Raw genomic sequence first — 13,837 nt, 5'->3', positions numbered from 1 at the left:
GAAGTTCCTTCTTATACTTGATGAATGCAGGAATTTGTTGAATTGCCTTGATGAATGGTATGTTTACATGCAGAGATGCAAACAAGTCTAGGAACCTTGAGTATATTCTCTTTCCCACAGCACCATTGAGCAGTTGAGGGAAGGGTGCATAGAGCTTCAGCAGCTCTTGTTGTGAGATTTCTGGTTCTTGGTGATCTCTATCCTCCTCCTTTGTTGAGTTGTCTTCAGGTTGTTCGAAAAGTTTGCCTTGCTTGTCTTCAGTCTCTTGATCACTTGTAGTGACCATTTTGCAATCTTCCCATCTTACTTTCTTTGCTTCTCCTTTGGGGTTTTTCTCCGTGTCACTTGGGAAGCCATCATTAGGTTTGGGAATCTTCTCAGCTAAACATCTCACTTGGAATTCCAGCTTCCTAATGGTCTCTCCCTGATTCTTAATATTGGCTCGCACCTCCTCTTTGTAAACCTTATTTTCTTGAATCTCTTGGCATATTCCTTCAAGTAAGGTTTCAATCTTAGAGAGCTTGTCATCATTCGGAGCAGATGTGCTGTTTTGGTTTTGATAGGCGTGTGGAGAAGTGTTGTTGTGGGGGTGTTGAGATTTCCTCTGTGTGAATTGTTGGTGAGCTGCATTGTTGTTGGAGTTGTAACGTCTCTGGTCTTGGTTTTGATCTTGCTGACTTCCCCACCCAAAGTTTGGGTGGTTTCTCCATCCAGGGTTGTAGGTCTTGGAGTATGGATCATAGTTTTGCCTTGGTGAATTCCCAATGTAGTTGGCTTGCTCCTGACTACCCTCTGCTTCTTCATTCACTCCTTCTTGGGTTGTTGATGAAGTGGAGATTGCTGCTACTTAGTTCTTCTCCATCTTCTTGGTGAGGTCAGCTAGCTGCTGGGTAATGAGCTTGTTTTGGGCCAACAGAGCATCTACATTGTTTAGCTCCATTACTCCTCTTGTGTTCCCTCTTTCGGAAGCATAGAAGTAGTCGTTCTCTGCTACTGTTTCAATAACATCTATGGCTTCCTCAATAGTCTTCTTCTTGTTCAAAGATCCTCCGGATGAATGGTCTACGGCCTTCTTTGACTCATAAAAGAGCCCTTCATAGAAAATGTGCAGCTGCACCCATTCGTTGAACATATCTGGTGGGCACCTCCTTGTTAGGTCTTTAAACCTCTCCCATGCTTCATATAGAGTCTCATCATCTTGTTGCCTGAAAGTTTGGACCTCAGCTCTCAACCTATTGATTCGTTGAGGAGGGTAAAATCTTGCTAAGAATTTGTTCACCACGTCTTCCCAAGTTGTCAAGCTTTCCCTTGGAAAAGATTCCAGCCATTTGGCTGCTTTATCCTTAAGTGAGAATGGAAACAAGAGCAGTCTATAGGTGTCAGGATGAACAACATTAGACTTCACTGTGTCACATATCCTCAGGAAGGTGGTTAGATGTTGATTGGGGTCTTCTTGGACACCTCCTCTAAATGAATAGTTGTTCTGAACAAGGGTGATGAGCTGTGGTTTAAGTTCAAAGTTGTTGGCATGGATTGTTGGCTTTTGGATGCTACTTCCACAATTGCCTGGGTTTGGATTGATGTAAGAGCCCAAAACTCTTCTATCCTCCCCAGCATGATTTACTCTACCTCCTCCCCCATGGTTGTGATCTTCTTCTTCATGATGGTTTTCCATGTTGTCTTCCATGTTTGGTTCAAAGAATTCCTCTTCTTCCTCAGTACCAACCACTTTCTTTCCTCTTGCCTCCCTCCTTAATCTAAGGAAGGTCCTCTCAGGTTCAGAATCGAAGGAAGTTGAAGCCCCGCTTCTTCTCCCTGTCATACAACCATCAAGTGCAAGCAAGAAAAGATAGGTGCAGAAAGTATTTTTGTCAGAATTACTGTTAGTTGTGGGTGATGCAATATATCAAACAGTTAGTGGGTTAGCAAACAGAATTGAAAATAACAAAGAAAAACAAAAGAGTAGAGGGGGAAGGGAAGAAGTTTAACTAAAATAGAAAGTAAATCACTCAAACAGAAAATGAAATTCACAAAAGAAAAATGCTCAATCTAGTGATCTTCCAATTTAATCATTGTTGATGCACAATCAATCCCCGGCAATGGCGCCATAAACTTGATGCGGGTGGAAACTGTCTCTCAACAAATTTCCTTCGGCAAGTGTACCGAATTTGTCATCAAGTAAAAACCCACAATAGAGTGAGGTCAAATCCTACAGGGATTGATTGATCAAGCAACTTTAATTAGAAGAATGTTCTAGTTGAGCGAATCCAGAATTTGGGTTGAGAGTTGCAGAAAATAAAATGGCGGGAATGTAAATAACAGAAAAGTAAATGCTAGAATTAAAGAACTGGAAGTAAATGGCTGAAAGTAAATTGAAGAATTGTAGATGGGAATGGGGGATTTGCTCATAAAAGTAAATGGCAGAAATTAAAGAGAATGGGTAAGATCAGAGATGGGGAGTTCATTAGGCTCAAGAGATGTTGCAATTCTCCGGATCAAGTTCATTTTCATCTCTTCCTCAATCAATGCACTCATTGATCTCCTTGGCAATCTTAATTGATTGAATTACAATTTCTTGCAATTCAATCTCTCAAATCTTGATCAACAGCCAATTCCTTGGTCAATTTCTCATGAGAAGAGATGAAGTATGGTCACTGATTATACCACATGCATTTCCCAAATCAAGTATTGAGAGGGTTATAGTCATATACCCATCCAAACCCAATTTGGTCCAGCATGAGAAAGCATTTCTAGCTTGATCTCTTCATTCCTCTTTCAAGGTTCAGAAGAGATCCAAGTTTGAATAGCTTCTTTTCCAAGATAACTACCCAATTGGATGAAGATCGAAAGCTTTCAAGTAAAATCAAGAGAAAAGATAGAAGAAGAATAATGAAAATTAGTATTGATCCATCAAATTACAACAGAGCTCCCTAACCCAATGAAAGGGGTTTAGTTGTTCATAGCTCTCGAAAGTGAAAACAAAGATGGAGAATATATAATAAAACTAGAAAAATGCAGAGAAGGTAAAATACAGAGAGTAGTTCTCTTTTCCAACTTCCAGAACCCCCTTTAACAATTCAAAGCTACTCCTATATATACTACTTCTCTCAGCTTCTAGTTGGCTCTTCAAGTCTTGGGCCTTTGGATCTTGAGTTTGAAGCAGTTCTCTTCTTCATTTGGGCTTGGCTTTACTTGCAGAGAGAAAGTGTGAAGTGGGCAGAGACTTTAGCTCAGGACGTTAGGGGTGTGAACGTTTAGTGAAAATATGAGTTCGAGAACGTTAGTGACAATCAACTTTCTCACTAACGTTCCTAAGTAAAAGCCATGTTAACTTCAACGTTAGTGGCACAAATGTTGCCACTAACGTTGCCTCTAAGTCCTTCGCACACGTTATTGAGACTTAACATTCCCAATAACTTTGAAAAACCCCCTTTGTTCCCACGTTAACTTAGTTAACGTGTCTCTTTAACATGGGCTTGCCATCCTTCGAGAACGTTAGTGACACTTAACATTGTCACTAACGTTCCAAGGTGCCCCTATGCCTCACGTTAGAGTCCACATTAACTAGGTTAACGTGGCTTCTAACGTGGCCATGCTTAGCCATCCCCAACGTTAGTGACAATGTTGAGTGTCACTAACGTTGGCCATTCTTTCACTCATCAACGTTAGCTTCCACGTTAACTAAGTTAACGTGGGAGTTAACGTGGCTCCTTGGGGGTTTGTGTGGTTGCTTCCAACGTTAGTGACAATGTTGGGTGTCACTAACGTTGTCGACCACTCTTGCTTCTTACGTTAGCTCCCACGTTAACCAAGTTAACGTGGTATGTTTCTCCTTAGGCCAACGTTAGTGACAATGTTGAAGATTACTAACGTTGGCATTTCTTCCCCCTTTTAACGTTAGAGGCCACGTTAACTAACTTAACGTGGACTCTAACGTGGACACTTATGAGCATTTGCCAACGTTAGTGACAATGTTAAGTGTCACTAATGTTGGCTCAACTTCCCCTCTCCATGTTAGAGTTCACGTTAACTTAGTTAACGTGAATCTTAACGTGGTTAATGATGGCTTCGAGAGCGTTATTGGCAATCACTTTTCTCATTAACTTTGCAAGTTACCTCCCATTCCTTGCTTCCTTTGGTCCTGATATCAAGCAATAGAGCGCATCAAAGTTCTAGTCCATGTCATGGGCAATGCAACATACAATTTGTCACTAAACTCATGCAAAATCCTCATGAAATAATGTAAAATGCACAATGTATGCTTGAATCTAGGTGTAAGTGAATATCTACCCAAAACTAGCTTATTTCCTAAGAGAATGCATGGAACTAACCTAAAAACAGTAAAGAAAAGGTCAGTGAAACTGGCCAAGATGCCCTGGCATCAAACATAGAGCAAAAATAGAAAAAAAAATAGACAAGGAGATTAAGGAACGGGTCCACCTTAGTAAGGGTGGCGTCTTCTTCCTCTTGAAGAACCAATGGTGCTCTTGAGCTCCTATATGTCTCTTCCTTGCCTTTGTTGCTCCTTCCTCATAGCAATTTGATCTTCTCTAATCTCATGGAAGGTGCCATATGGTTATGGAAAATTAAAAAGTGGGACTTTTTCCACACCAAACTTAAAATGTTTGCTCGTCCTCGAGCAAAAGAAGAAAGAAAGGAGGAGATGGAGATGTGTGGTAGGTTCGGCCAAAGGAGGGTGATAGTCTGTATGAGGGGTTTATGATGGATGGATGTAAGTGGTGAAGAGAGTATGGAGAAGAGGGTGGGGTAGGTGGGGATCTTGTGGGGTCCACAGATCCTGAGGGGTCAAGGACTTAGCATTCCTGCTCCATTGAGGTGTGCAAAACGCCCTTAGAGTGCAATCCTGGCGTTTAACGCCAGACTGCTGCTTGTTTCTGGCGTTAAACGCCAGTTTTTCTCCCTTTATTGGCGTTAAACGCCAACTTGATGCTCTGTTCTGGCGTTAAACGCCATTCTGGTGCTTGTTTCTAGCGTTTAACGCCAACTTGATGCTTCTTTCTGGCGTTAAACGCCAGTCTGATGCTTCTTACTGGCATTTAAACGCCAGTAAGCTCTTCCTCCAGGGTGAGCTATTTTTAATGCTGTTTTTCATTCTATTTTTGAGTTTTCAGTTGTTTTTGTGACTTCATATGATCATCAACCTAAAGAAAACATAAAATAGCAATGGAAAATAAATAGATATAATTAAATAACATTGGTTTGCCTCCCAACAAGCGCTTCTTTAATGTCAATAGCTTGACAGTGAGCTCTCATGGAGCCTCACATATAATCAGAGCGGGGTTGGGGCCTCTCAACACCAAACTTAGAGTTTGGTTGTGGCCTTCCAACACCAAACTTAGAGTTTGAATGTGGGAATTTTGTTTGACTTTGTATTGAGAGAAGCTTTTCATGCTTCTCTCCATGGTTACAGAAGGAGAACCTTGAGTCTTATAGTTTGCAATGTCTGCAACCCACAGAGCTTCCTGAATAGCAAACAATTCCTCATCCAGAAAGGTTTCAGAGATCTCAGTAGGAGGGAGGGATGCTCCTGCTACTGGTTCTATCCGGGATAGGTGATCAGCTACTTGATTCTCTGTCCCTTTTCTGTCTCTTATTTCTTTATCAAACTCTTGCAGAAGCAACACCCATCTTATGAGTCTGGACTTTGAATCCTGCTTTGTGAGTAGATATTTAAGAGCAGCATGGTCAGTGTACACAATCACTTTTGATTCTACTAAGTATGATCTAAACTTGTCAATGGCATAAACCACTGCAAGCAGCTCTTTTTCTGTGGTTGTGTAATTTTTCTGGACATCATTTAAAACACGGCTAGCATAATAAATGACATGCAGAAGCTTGTTATGCCTCTGTCCCAATACTGCACCAATGGCATGGTCACTGGCATCACACATTAGTTCCAAAGGTAATGTCCAATCTGGTGCAGAAATAACTGGTGCTATGACCAGCTTAGCTTTCAGGGTTTCAAACGCCTGCAAACACTCTATGTCAAACACAAATGGCATGTCAGCAGCTAGCAGATTGCTCAGAGGTTTTGGGATTTTTGAAAAATTCTTTATAAACCTCCTATAGAATCCTGCATGCCCCAGAAAGCTTCTGATTGCCTTAACATTGGTGGGTGGTGGTAATTTTTCAATTACCTCTACCTTAGCTTGATCCACCTCTATTCCCTTGTTCGAAATTTTATGCCCAAGGACAATTCCTTCAGTCACCATAAAGTGACATTTTTCCCAATTTAGAACCAGGTTAGTCTCTTGGCATCTTTTCAGAACAAGTGCTAGATGGTTAAGATAGGAGCTAAATGAGTCTCCAAATACTGAGAAGTCATCCATGAACACTTCCAGAAATTTCTCTACCATATCAGAGAAGATAGAGAGCATGCACCTCTGAAAGGTTGCAGGTGCATTGCACAGACCAAAAGGCATTCTTTTGTATGCAAATACTCCAGATGGACATGTGAATACTGTTTTCTCTTGGTCCTGAGGATCTACTACAATTTGGTTGTAACTTGAATAGCCATCCAAAAAGCAGTAGTATTCATGACTTGCTAGTCTTTCTAGCATCTAGTCTATGAATGGTAAAAGGAAGTGATCCTTCCTGGTGGCTGTATTGAGCCTTCTGTAGTCAATACACATACGCCACCCTATAACTGTTCTTGTAGGAACCAATTCATTTTTTTCATTATGAACCACTGTCATACCTCCCTTCTTAGGGACAACATGGATAGGACTCACCCAGGGGCTATCAGAAGTAGGATAAATAATCTCAGCCTCTAGTAACTTAGTGACCTCTTTCTGCACCACCTCCTTCATGACGGAATTTAGACGCCTCTGTGGTTGAACCACTGGCTTAGCATCATCCTCCAATAGGATCTTGTGCATGCATCTGGCTGGGCTAATGCCCTTAAGATCACTTATGGACCACCCAAGAGCTGTCTTGTGTGTCCTTAGCACCTGAATTAGTGCTTTCTCTTCCTGTGGCTCTAAAGCAGAGCTTATGATTACAGGAAAAGTGTCACCTTCTCCCAGAAATGCATATTTCAGGGATGGTGGTAGTCGTTTGAGCTCGGGTTAAGGAGGTTTCTCCTCTTCCTGAGGAGTTTTTAGAGGTTCTTTTATTTCCTCTGGTTCCTCCAGATCAGGCTGAACATCTTTAAAAATGTCCTCTAGCTTTAATTCGAGACTCTCAGTCATATTGACCTCTTCCACCAGGGAGTCAATAATATCAACGCTCAGGCAGTCGTCTGATGTGTCTGGATGTTGCATAGCTTTGACAACATTCAACTTAAACTCATCCTCATTGACTCTCAGGGTTATCTCCCCTTTTTGGACGTCAATGAGGGTTCGTCCAGTTGCTAGGAATGGTCTTCCTAGAATGAGAGTTGCACTCTTGTACTCCTCCATTTCCAGCACTATAAAGTCAGTAGGGAAGGCAAATGGCCCAACCTTGACAATCATGTCCTCAATTATACCTGATGGGTATTTAATGGAGCCATCAGCAAGTTGAAGACAGATCCGGGTTGGTTTGACCTCTTCAGTCAAGCCAAGCTTTCTGATAGTGGATGTAGGGATTAGGTTAATGCTTGCCCCAAGATCACATAAAGCTGTCTTGGTGCAATTACCCTCTAATATGCATGGTATCATAAAGCTCCCGGGATCTTTAAGCTTTTCTGGGAAGCTTTTCAGAATGACTGCACTGCATTCTTCAGTGAGGAGAACTCTTTCAGTTTCTCTCCAATCCTTCTTATGACTCAAGATCTCTTTCATGAACTTGGCATAAGAGGGTATTTGCTCAAGTGCCTCTGCAAACGGAATCTTTATTTCAAGAGTCCTGAGATAGTCTGCAAAGCGGGCAAATTTTTTATCCTGCTCCTCTTGACGGAGTTTTTGAGGATAAGGCATCTTGGCTTTGTATTCCTCAATCTTAGTTGCTGCAGGTTTATTTCCTACAGAGGTGGTTGAAGAAGCCTTCTTAGAGGGGTTGCTATCAGCACTTGTGTGTGTCAGATCCCTCACTGGCGTTTGAACGCCAGAACTGAGCTTCCATTGGGCGTTTGACGCCAGCTCCTTGCCTATTTCTGGCATTTGAACGCCAGAACTGCGCGTAGGTTGGGCGTTTAACGCCAACTTTACATCCTTTTCTGGCGTTTGAATGCCAGAGTTAATCCTCTCTGAGCTTTTACTGTCCTCGGAGGGATTTTGGATAATATTTTTCTCATCCTCTGTCAGTTGTTCTTTTCTTGGCTTTCTGCTGCTCTGAAGTGAGGTATTTAATATTTTCCCACTTCTTAATTGAACTGCCTGGCACTCTTCTGTTATCTGCTTTGATAACTGCTGTTTTGTCTGATTCAATTGTGCTTCCATGTTTTTATTAGCATTTTTATTGTCTTGTAGCATCTCCTTGAATTCTGCTAGCTGTTTTGTTAGAAAGCACAATTGTTGATTAAGTTCAGCAACTTGTTCTGGAGGACCAAGTTCAGTAGACACTGCTTTGGCTTCTTCTTTTTTGGAGGACCCACTACTTATGTACAGATGCTGATTTCTAGCAACTATATCAATAAGCTCTTGAGCCTCTTCAATAGTTTTTCTCATGTGTATAGATCCACCAGCTGAGTGGTATAGAGATATCTGAGCTCTTTCTGTAAGCCCATAGTAGAAGATGTCTAATTGCACCCACTCTGAAAATATTTTAGAGGGGCATTTCCTTAGCATCCCTCTGTACCTCTCCCAGGCATTATAAAGGGATTCATCATCCTCTTGTTTAAAGCCTTAGATATCCAGCCTTAGCTGTGTCATCCTTTTTGGAGGGAAATATTGATTCAGGAATTTGTCTGATAATTGGTTCCATATTCTTATGCTTGCTGTGGGTTGGTTATTTAACCACCTCTTAGCTTGATCTTTTACAGCAAACAGAAACAGCAACATCCTGTATACGTCCTGATCTACTCCTTGTCACGCACTGTGTCAGCAATTTGCAACAACTGCGCCAGAAACTCAGTAGGTTCTTCCTGTGGAAGACCGGAATACTGGCAATTTTGCTGCACCATGACAATGAGCTGAGGATTTAGCTCAAAACTGCTTGCTTTGATAGAAGGTATACAGATGCTACTCCCATATGCAGCAGTAATAGGGTTAGTATATGACCCCAGAGTCCTTCTGGACTGTTCATTTCCACTTAGGTCCATGATGGAGAAAGGGAGATGATGCGAATTGCAAATAAAATAATTTTTTTTTGAAAACCGAAATTAAAATAAAATAAAATAAATGAAAAATTGACTATAATTTCGAAAATTAGAAGAAAAAAAAATAAAAGAAAATTAAAAACTAAATTAATTAATTAAAAAGATTTGAAAAAGATGTGGGTGAGGATTTTCGAAAAAAATGAAGAGGGAGAAATTGGTTAGGAAGTTTTGAAAAAGATATGTCTTAAAATTAAAGATACTTGTAAGAAAATAAAATAAAATAAAAAAGAAAAGATATGAAAAAGATTTGATTTTAAGATTTGAGATTAGAAAATATAAGATAGGCTAGGTAAGAGAAGATAAGGAATTTAAATTAAAAAGTTTTGAAATTTAAATTTGAAATTTGAAATTTGAAATTTTAAAAATTGAAATTTGAAAATTGAAATTTGAAAGTTGAAATTTGAAAATTGAATTTTGAATTTTCGAAAAAGTCAACAATTTAAGATAAGGATTTGAAAAATATTTAAATTTTGAAAAGATTTGATTTTTAAATTTGAAAATTAAATTTTGAATTTTAAATTTTGAAATTTGAATTTTGAAATTTTGGAAGTTGAAATTTGAAATTTGAAATAAGATAAGATAAAATTTTGAAAAAGATATGATTTTTTGAAAAAAATTTGAATTTTGAAATTTTTAATAGTAAGATAAGATAAAATAGAAATTTTAAAATAAAAATCTGAAATTCTTATGTAAATTTCAAAAATTAACTTAAAATAAAGAGAAAATATATTGTTTTGAATTTAATGAGGAAAGAGAAAAACAATAAAATGACACCAAACTTGAAAACTTTTAGATCAAGGATCCTGAGTTTTCGAAAATTTGAAGAGAAAAGCAACTAAAAGACACCAAACTTAAAATTTTAAGATCAAACAAAAAGAAAACACAAGAACAACTTGAAGATCAAGAAGAACACAAAGAACAAAACTCAAGGAACTCAAGAATATAAAAAGAACACCAAACTTAAAATTTTTAGAAAACTAAAAATAAATTTTCGAAAATTAAAGAAAAATAACAAGAGAACACCAAACTTAAAAATTTGACACAAGATTTAATCAAAGAAAAATTATTTTTGAAAAGTTTTGAAAGAAGATACCAAAAAATTTGAAAATTACTGTAATTAATAAACACTGAAACTCAAAGAAGCAATAGTTACCAATAACATAAGCACAACACTCTAACCAACTGAGTTATGAAAGAAAGAAAAAAGAATATTTTCTTGAAAAACCTTTTTGAAATTTTTGAAAAAATAGAGAGGGAAAATAAAGATAAGAGACTCAAAGACTAATCACAGATTAATAAAGAAAAATAAAATATTTTTTTTAAAGATTTTTGAAGAGAAAATAAAAGACTCAAATTTAATGACTCTAAATTAAAAAGATAAATTTTTCCTAATCTAAGCAACAAAATAAACCGTCAGTTGTCCAAACTCGAACAATCCCCGACAACGGCGCCAAAAACTTGGTGCACGAATTGTAAATCACACTTTTCACAACTCGTACCACTAACCAGCAAGTGCACTGGGTCGTCCAGGTAATACCTTATGTGAGTAAGGGTCGATCCCACGGAGATTGTTGGCTTGAAGCAATCTATGGTTACTTTGTAATTCTTAGTCAGGAAATCAATGATAAGATTGATTATATTTATAAAGAGTAAAAAGCATAAATTAAATAATACTTGTTATGCAGTAATGGAGAACAGATTGAGGATTTGGAGATGCTCTGTCTTCCGAATCTCTGCTTTCCCACTGTCTTCTTCTTCACGCACGCAGGTCTCCTTCCATGGCAAGCTGTATGTTGGTGGATCACCATTGTCAATGGCTACCATCCGTCCTCTCAGTGAAAATGGTCCAAATGCACTGTCACCGCACGGTTAATCATCTGTCGGTTCTCACTCATGTTGGAATATAGGATCCATTGATCCTTTTGCGTCTGTCACTACGCCCAGCACTTGTGAGTTTGAAGCTCGTCACAGTCATCCCATCCCAGATCCTACTCGGAATACCACAGACAAGGTTTAGACATTCCAAATCTCAGGAATGGCCGCCAATAATCCTAGCCTATACTACGAAGACTCTGATCATGAACCAAGAGGCTAAGAGATACACACTCAATCTAAGGTAGAACAAAAGTGGTTGTCAGGCACGCGTTTATAGGTTGAGAATGATGATGAGTGTCACGGATCATCACATTCATCACGGTTAAGTACAAGCGAGTATCTTAGAATAGAAACAAGCGTGATTGAATAGAAAACAGAAGTAATTGCATTAATTCATCGAGACACAGCAGAGTTCCTTACCCCCAACCATGGGGTTTAGAGACTCATGCCGTCAGAAATACAATATAAAATGTGAAAATGTTATGAGGTACAAAATAAATCTCTAAAAGTTGTTTAAATACTAAACTAGTAACCTAGGTTTACAGGAATTGAGTAAACTATGATAGATAGTGCAGAAATCCTTTTTCGGGGCCCACTTGGTGTGTGCTGGGGCTGAGACTTAAGCTTCACATGTGCCTAGGCTGTTTCTGGAGTTAAACGCCAGGTTGTAACCTGTTTTGGGCGTTTAACTCCAACTTGTAACCTGTTTCTGGCGTTTAACGCCAAAATAGGGCAGAGAACTGGCATTGAATGCCAGTTTGCATCATCTAAACTCGAGCAAAGTATGGACTATTATATATTGCTGGAAAGCCCTGGATGTCTACTTTCCAACGCAATTGAGAGCGCGCCATTTTGACTCCTATAGCTCCAGAAAATACACTTTGAGTGCAGGGAAGTCAGAATCCAACAGCATCTAAAGTCCTTTTTCAGCCTCTGAATCAGATTTTTGCTCAGGTCCCTCAATTTCAGCTAGAAAATACCTGAAATCATAGAAAAATACACAAACTCATAGTAAAGTCCAGAAATGTGATTTTTATTTAAAAACTAATAAAAATATACTAAAAACTAATCAAATCATACTAAAAACTTTGTAAAAACAATGCCAAAAAGCGTATAAATTATCCGCTCATCACCGACCAACAAGAGACTTTGACAATTCAAGAGTCTCCAAATTACTCAATCCAAGCTAAGAATACAAAAATCTAATTTAAAATCCAACCAAGCATTTTATCAAACACTTGGTAGGCATAAAATGAAAGCATGATAAAATTGCAACAATAATAAAATCTAACAACTACCAATTGAAAGAAATTAACAATGACAACTGAAGAAAGCAATAACAACATGAACATATAAATTGCATTAACAAAGATCCAATGTATCAAGAGTGCATAAACATAAGGATAACAAAGTAAAGGGAATAACTAGAATTGAAGAACAAAGGTGCCAGAACAATTTGCAAGGAGTTGTAAATAAAAACAGAAATTAAATCTAAATCTAAGAAGAAATTGGAGTAGAAACCCTAAAATTGTGTGAATGAAAGTTAGTCTCTCTTCCAGCTCCACTCTACAGCCTCTAATCTATATTTTCGGGCCTGAAACTGGGTCAAAATCAGCTCAGAAATCCCCCCCAGCGAATTCTGTTTAATGCAGCACGTGACGCTCGTCACGTGTACGCGTCAACCACGCATACGTGTCGCTGGACTTTTCATTGGCCATGCGTAGGTGTCAGCCACGCGTGCGCGTCATTTGTAGGATGCACCAGTCACACGTACGCGTCATCCACGCGTGCGCATTGCTACCAGACTCTGAAATCCTTAATTTCTTGTATTTCATCCACTTTTGCATGCTTCCTTTCCATCCTCTAAGCCATTCTTGCCCTAGAAAACCTGAAAACACTTAACAAACATATCACGGCATTGATGGTAATAAAAGAGGATTAAAAATTAGCAAATTTAAGAAAGAATTTGTAAAACCATGCAATTTATATGAATAAGTGAATGAATAATTGATAAAATCCACTCAATTCAATACAAAATAAACCGTAAAATAATGGTTTATCAGCCTCTAAGGGCATCAACATGATATTCAAGATAGACTTTCAGACACCAAAACACATTTTTCCTTTAAAAACACATAATCAACACCAAAATGCAACTAAACTAAGCTAAGCAAGATAAGCAGTTATTCAAGAAACAAAAGCTAAAAGAAGGAAAGGGTTAGAAGGATATTACCATGGTGGAGTGTCTCTCACCTAACACTTTAGTTTATTGTCCTTAAGTTGGACTTTTGGGTGAAGCCCTTGTCAAGGTGGCTTATGCTTCTACTCCTCCTTGAATTGCCACCCAAGTTTGCTCTTGATTTGACCTCCGGGGTCCCAAATTAAGCGCATCAAACTCTCAAGCAACTCCAAATCAGTATTTAGGATCCACAAGTGTTGATTGTTGAAACTTATACCCGAATCCCACACTCTAGTCTCTTATTTACCTTCTTGTTGATCTTTATTTTTGCACTTGGATGAACAACCTCTTGAATCACCAATTAAGCACTTAAACACTCCTGGGAATCCACTCAATTGAATCTTGCACCATATTTGAACTCCAAATACTAAACTGGCTTCTTTGATGAACTTTGAACCTCTTTGCCAACCAACATTCCTCTCGTCACCATCTAACACTCCAAGAAGTGTTCAAAGTTGATGATC

General features: G+C 38.7%; 1 non-coding gene across 1 annotated transcript; it reads left to right on the top strand.

Annotated features, from left to right (window-relative positions):
* Window positions 1-1,127: 1,127 nt before the first annotated feature.
* Window positions 1,128-1,234, top strand: LOC112781684 (small nucleolar RNA R71). The gene has a single exon (XR_003192446.1). It is a non-coding gene; the product is annotated as a small nucleolar RNA R71 (small nucleolar RNA).
* The last annotated feature ends 12,603 nt before the right edge of the window (window positions 1,235-13,837 follow it).

Source organism: Arachis hypogaea, chromosome 19, assembly GCF_003086295.3.
Source record: "Arachis hypogaea cultivar Tifrunner chromosome 19, arahy.Tifrunner.gnm2.J5K5, whole genome shotgun sequence".
Classification (NCBI taxonomy): domain Eukaryota; kingdom Viridiplantae; phylum Streptophyta; class Magnoliopsida; order Fabales; family Fabaceae; genus Arachis; species Arachis hypogaea.
The sequence above is the reverse complement of the archived record's forward strand: the minus strand, read 5'-3'. Positions and strand labels throughout refer to the sequence as shown.